Genomic DNA, 6,733 nt, shown 5'->3' with positions numbered 1-6,733 from the left:
TGAAAAAAGAGATTATTTAATAAATGGTGCCAAGACAACTCCCATCTGGAAAAAAATAAAACTGGACTTCTATTTCATACTACATACAAATTTAAACTCCACATAGATTAATGACAAATGTAAAAAATAAGACAATAACAATCTTGAAAATTTAGGAGGCTACATGTTCAATATAGAGGCAGGGAGGGAGTGCTTTATAAACCAAGATTGGAAATCCAGAAGCTATAAAAGAAAATATAGACATATTTTCCCTTGTAACAATTTTTAAACAGTTTTATATGGCAAAAGATAAACAAAGTCAATAGACAAACAATAGATTTTTACAGGACAGATGAATAATTAAAAACAACAATAAACAAAAAGGTTTTATGACTAGGAAAAAGGAAAACAAACAACCCAATAGAAAAATGATCAGAGGATCTCAGAGGCATTTCATAAAAGAACATACTTAAATGAGCAACATGCATAGGAAAAGAAGCTCAAAATTATTAATATTCAGAGAAATGCAAATTAAAACATGAGATATTATTTTATACCTTACACACTAGTAAAAATTAAAATGAGGGTAATTTCCATTGCTGGTGGGGATGAAGGAAAGACAGTATTTTACATTGTTGGCAGAAATGTAAATTTCTACAACCCTTTGTAATATGGCAGCATCTTTAGAAATTGAAAATATGTATTCCTTTGATTTATCAATCCCACTCTTATATACCATAGAAATGAAAACTCAGTATATAAGTACATATCTATATATGTATATATCAGTATTGTTTGTACTGATCATTCTCCCCACTATCACCCTGGAAAATAAATAGTAATAAATTAAACTCTACTTTTAGGAACTAAGTGGTGTGCTAGTTAAAACCAGGAAAAATGTTAGCATTTAAGAGATTTCTATGGTGTAAATACACGCACCATGCCCAATTTCAAGCTACTAGCCTGATGTCACTGAATACGGTTCTAAAAAATTAGGCTCCAACATATTCACACTTTAAATAAATTATAGCGCAGCCACACCTCTGTTAGTCAGCTGTTAACAAGAATGAGATGTTCCTGTAGAAGTCTATTTGGATCCTGGTGCTGGTGGCTAACATCTGTAAGTCTAGCCATTTGGGAGGCTGAGACTGAGAAGATCATGGTTCAAAGCCAGCCTGGGAATATACTTCAAGAGACCTCCATCTTCAAAATAACTAGAGCAAAATGGACTGGAAGTGTGGCTCAAGCACTAGAATGCTTGCTTTGCAAGCTCAAAGCCCTGAATTCAAACTCTAGTCTTACCAAAAAAACAAAAAAAAGTCTACATGGTACATTTCCAAGACATACTGTTGAGAGAAAAAAGAGAAAAGTTTGTAAAACAATGTAATCATATTTTTGTAAAATATACATTGACAAAGCCTATATGTGTGTCCATCATTTGCATATGATTATATAAATTTGAGAAGAGGAAGAAGAGAGAGCCAAGGGAAAACAGTCAACAAAAAAGGCACATTTATGCATTATATGCATGTGTACATAGAAGTAAAACTTTTTAATTGAAAAAAGAAAGAAAAATATATTGAGCTTCTGGTACAGTTCTGTATCAGGCTGTTCTGTGCCAGGAACCTGGGAATATAGGAGCATGTGAGACATGGTTTCATTCTTTGATTCAGCTGGAAATATACAATCAGAGGGCAATTTATTACCTCCAAGTAGGTATCAATTAAGCACCACAACAGAAGGACTACTAAAATCAAGGGAGGACTTTTTGTTGGTTTGTTTGTTTTAACTAAGCCCCACAAAGCCTTCCTTGCCCCAAGCTTGTTGCCAGGTCAGATGCTTCCATATTCTTGCAAGAGGCCTCAGAACCAGTCTGCTTTCTTCTCCTTGGTGAGGTGACTTTGCCAGCCTTCCCAGCAATTTGTCCCTTGCTTCCCCCAAAGACGAACACATTTTATTTTAAAGCTTTTCCTGCTTTTATTCCTACTGGTTAACTGCTAATCACCATGGAAACAGATGTGGAAAATATAAAGAACACAATTGAGGAGTTACACATGGTGAAGAATCTTCTGGTTGACACAAGGTTTGGTTCCAGGGCCTGGCTCTTGACTCCTTTCTAATATGGTTACTGGAAGTCCTCACTGGACTCCAGTATACTCCCCTTTCACGGTCTCTCTCAGACAGTCTCTCCTTCCATCTTTTCTCTCTCTCTCCCTACTCTCTCCTGCCTCTCTCCTCCCATACCTACTCCCTCCTCCCTTTCTCCATCTCTTCTCCTTTCTTCTCTCTCTGCTTTGGTGACCAACAATTCATCAAGCAAGGCCTGCTCTGAGTTGTCACCAGCTTTCCCTTGGGAAGGCTCCTTTCGCCTCAGAGGGCTTCAGTTCTCATAGGCCTCACTTTTATTGAGTCTTTGTCCTTGAATAGCACACCAATCAATAGGTCAGACAGGTAATCTGTGTGTCTCCAAACCAAAGATTAGCTAATACCCAGTAAATCCCAGTTGGCCCTAACTGCTTTTGTCTCCAGGTAGCTTCCTCCCCTGATGAATTCTCTACCCAGAGAAACCTCTCAGCTGGTCAAACATGCAGTCTCCTCACTGCCAGAGGGCCACCTTCTGTCTAGTTCCAGTTATTTAGCCTTCGTCCCTACAATGTCAGGAAATTGATGAGCATCCTCCACCCTGAAGAGGATGGCTTATTACAAGTTTAAACACAGATTTTTGAAAACTATCCATGTTCAATAGCTTTCAATGATCATATCCAGGTTTTACATTTATATAGCTTCGCAGAACATTTACATAAAGTATGAAATCACACAAGAAAGTAGTTCAGAAGGCCTATTTACATAGGAAAAAGAAGTGGTTTCATTAGCAGGTTAGAAGTAATATCAATTTCAGGGAATCAGGACAAACTGGAAAAGAGAAAAACAGAATTTCGAGTCTTTTTCTGTTTTCCTTTCCTTCTTCCTCTTTCCTTCCTTACTCACTCTTCTTTTTCTTTGTTTTCTTTCTTTCCTTTTTCCCTCCCTTCCTCCTTCTCTTCCTTCTCTTCTTCCCTCCCTCCCTCCCTCTCTCCCTCTCCCTCTCCCACTGCTTCTCCCTCTCCTTGATGTGGTCTCACTATATTGCTGGCCATAAACTACATAGCAATCTTCCTTCCTCAACCTTGAGTTACTTGGACTGTAAACATATTTGCCCAGCTCAAAACTTGAAATCTTAATAGTCAGATGAATGCCTACTGAGCCTAGCTGGACTTGAGGGGAGTGCTGAGGGAGACAGGCAGAGTGTGGCCAGAAGAAGGAGGTGGCAGCAGGGAGAGCACAGAGGAATCAGAGGATACTGCCATGAATCAAGGGTGAACTTTTAGGTGGGGCTGTGGAAAACATTTCATCCCTGTATTTGGAGGGAGTATCTCGGTAGCCTATAAGCAGAGGTGAGATCACACATATCCTCCTGATATTCCTGGACAATACCTAATTGCCCACTGCTGACACTTTATCTTTTATCTTGATTTTAATCTTCAGTTTTCCTGCTTACAAAAGTAACTCATATGCATTGTAAATGTGAAAAATTACAAAAATATGCAAGATGGAAATGAAAATTCTACCCCTCAGAGACATAAACACTTAGAAGATGAGGTGCATGCTCTAGATTGCTTTCTCTGCAGATATGAACATTTAATATATATGCATTGTATATATAAAGTTTTACAAAATTACTATCATAAAGTCATGGCCACTTACAACCTAAAAATTGTTACTATGTTTCCTTGCTTCATCCATGTGTAATTTAAAATAAAAGTACTAAATAATAAAACAAGCAACAAGTCATAGTTTTCATTTTTCCTTTAATAATTATTTCAGTGCTTTTAAAAGAGAATGCATTCTTGAAAAAAATTCTTTTTCTTTCCTGGTGCCTAAAGCATAATCCTGGTTTGCAAATGAGATAACCTAACAATGCATACAATACAAACTGCCTTGCAACTTTTTTTCCTCACATAAGATTTCTTGGGCATCTGTCGATGTCAATATCTAAGCATTACTGTGACTAGCAGGTGTGGGTTCCTCTCCAGAGAAAAAATAGGGTTCTTTGAATGCCAGTGCCTATAGCCAGGAGTTAGGCTCTTAGAGGAATTTTCATGGCTTTAATAAACTAATGTTATAACCACTGGCAATGAGGGTTTCTCCAGATTCAAAATTTCATTCACAAGCAACTGAACTGCCTTCAAAACTTCATGGAAAGAGGTGAGATATAAATGAACTTGTCCATGTAGTCATGGGTACTTCAACCCAGGAGCAGTGAATATTCTCATTATAATTAGGGGGGAAGGTGAAAGCCAGAGAAAACTCATTATTACTAGTTCCTTTGTTATCTCTGTTAGAGTCTTTAGAATTGGATTGTATCTTAACATTGCTTGTTTAACTATTACTTTAATATGATACTTTGCCAATGATTACTAATTTTATTGTTTTGTGAACAGAAAATATTATTTGTATGCTGCCAGTTTATTGGTATCTCATCAAATACTGCTATGGCTTAGAATATGATCATCCTTTGTAAATACTCTACATGTGCATAGAAAGATGTAAACTAATACTGCAATTTTGTCCACGATCCTCAATGAAGGAAAAAAAAATCAGAAAACTAAAGTTCATATTCTTGTTTGAAATTAGGACTAGGACTATAGCTCAGTGGTAGAGCACTTGCCTAGCACGTATGCGGCCTTGGGTTCACCCAGCACTACAAAAAGAAAGCATTGGCAGACAATGGTTTCTCAGAATCTCTGAGAGACTGCTTCCAGGGTCCCTCTCAGATACCAGTACCTGTGGATGCTCAAGTCTCTTGTATTATTTACATATACCTTATGCAATCCTCCTATATACTTTAAATTCTCTCTAGACTACTTATAATACTTAATATAATGTAAATGCGCTGTAAATAGTTGTACAGTTTAGAGAAAAACAAGAAAAAAGTCTGTACATGTTTCAAACACACACCAAGTTTTTTCCCCCAAATCTTTTCAGTCCACGGTTGATTGAATCCACAGATATGGAGGGCCAACTGTATTAATCCTAAAACTCACTACATTGAAAACATCAAAGGCTCTTACAAAAAAAACCTTTTTTTTAAACTACAAATGGAAGCTGAGGGCAGGCTCAAGTGGTAGAATGCCTGCCTTACAAGTACAAGGCTCTGAGTTCAAACTCCAGTACCACTGAAAATAAACAAATATGTAAATAAACATAAAAAATAAACAAGTAAATAAATAGTTCCTAAAACTTTCAGGACAAATAACAGATTATGAAGTTGGAAGCAATAATTCCCTGATGCCTCACTTATATCCTAATCTTAGAGGACTGGGTAGAGTGAAGCACTATTAACAGTTGGTGTGCAAACAGTTCCTGACTCACACTGGTTGCACTTAACAATTCTTCAACTTCATGATACTATGAAAACAACACACATGTGGTAGAAATCATACTTTGTGTTTTGAGTTTTGATCTTCTCCAGGCTAGCAGTACGCTGTATGATACTCTCTAGTGAATGCTGGGCAGTAGCAGTGAGCTGCAGATCCTAGTCAGTTATGAGGGGAAACAACCAATACTCTAGAGTGTACTGTGTTGCTAGCCTATGATGTCCAGTGGGTAAGGGTACTGAATGCATTTTTCACCTAACTGTATTTTCAACTTAGGATCAGTTTATCAGGATGTAACCCCATTGTAAATCAAGGAGCATTTGTAGTTCTTACGGACATTGTCTATGTACATACAAGAATATATAAGTCAATATCACATGTCTAGCCTTAAGAAAACCCACATACAAAAGGGATTTCACTATATGCATGATTTTGTGTACTTTGCTCTTTTCACATTATGTATCTCAGGTATCTCTTCATATCAACATATTTATATCCTCTCCAATCTTTTAAATGATTGTGTAGTATTCCATCATAAAGTCATTCCATACTTTATTTAATAATCCCCTTTGATAGACACTTGGATTATTTCTAGTTTGGCTATTACAGACAATACAGACCAGCAACTTTCATTCACACATGAACTTTGCAGTTGCTTGCCCAATCCTTTCTGAGGATCACCCACTACCTCTCAGCATACCTCACTCAAACCTTTCCTCTTCCTCCTTTGTGCAGCTCCAGGTACTCAACTTGGTTCCCCTCCTTTGGAGGCTGCCATTAATCCTTTGGCATACTCTGCATCTAAGCCTGGCAAAGAGCAGCCTATGGCAACCTGAGTTCCCGTGTTCCTGCCCATCAACACACAGGACATTTTGGTGTTAAATGTTTTTTGCCATCACTCCATGATGCAAACAGGGAATCATAATAAGAACAAATGAGATGGGGCACAAAACTTACAAAGTTTTTTACACTAGTAGTCCCTTGCTCTACTTTCTGTCTACCTTATGAAATAGTAAACAAAATGCCTACTTTCCAAAGTTCATCAACCCCATTCATAATTCTAATACAGGAAAGTCAGGTCAATTCTTTCTTCCATAATATACTTTCTTTCTCAGCCTGAAAATGTCTTTGTATTTTAAGACAGCACTTTATGACTCTGAAGACACTAGCCTTAGGATTCTCATTCAACAGGTCTCAATCCTGTCAATCCTGGTTGCCCTGAGCATTTGCTTAAACCAATACATACTTTTTAATTACTAGGCAAGAAGGTAGGCTGCAATGTTCTGTGACTAACAAACAACCTGAAAATGTCAGAACTTTGAGTCCCGAAGCCAGCT

Source organism: Castor canadensis, chromosome 7 (genome assembly GCF_047511655.1).
Source record: "Castor canadensis chromosome 7, mCasCan1.hap1v2, whole genome shotgun sequence".
Lineage (NCBI taxonomy): Eukaryota > Metazoa > Chordata > Mammalia > Rodentia > Castoridae > Castor > Castor canadensis.
Note: the sequence above shows the minus strand (reverse complement) of the source record.